The following is a 335-nucleotide window of genomic DNA, read 5'->3' as shown; positions in this document are numbered from 1 at the left end:
CCAACATTTTTTCTCGAAACTAAAACGAAGAAATAATAGAAACTAAACTCTAAAATGTCATCACTTCGTACAAGTTTATGCATTTTATTCTTATGTCAGCTCTTTGCAAGATGCAAATTGAATGGTTGCAAGGAAGTTACTCTTTGTTTTAAAAGCAAGGATCTACGTTCAATAAAATCTATAATATCTATTACTATCAAAGCGTTTTAAAGACTTTTGAGTCTTATTGCATTCGAAGAGAAAAGTGCATTCCTTTTTTTAACATTTTTTCGCGTAAAAGATGGATGTGGGTTTTTTATTTTCACTCGTTTACCGTTTTGAGAAAGTACGAAAAG

This window comes from Penaeus monodon, chromosome 31 (genome assembly GCF_015228065.2).
Source record: "Penaeus monodon isolate SGIC_2016 chromosome 31, NSTDA_Pmon_1, whole genome shotgun sequence".
Taxonomy (NCBI): Eukaryota; Metazoa; Arthropoda; class Malacostraca; order Decapoda; family Penaeidae; genus Penaeus; species Penaeus monodon.
Note: the sequence above shows the minus strand (reverse complement) of the source record.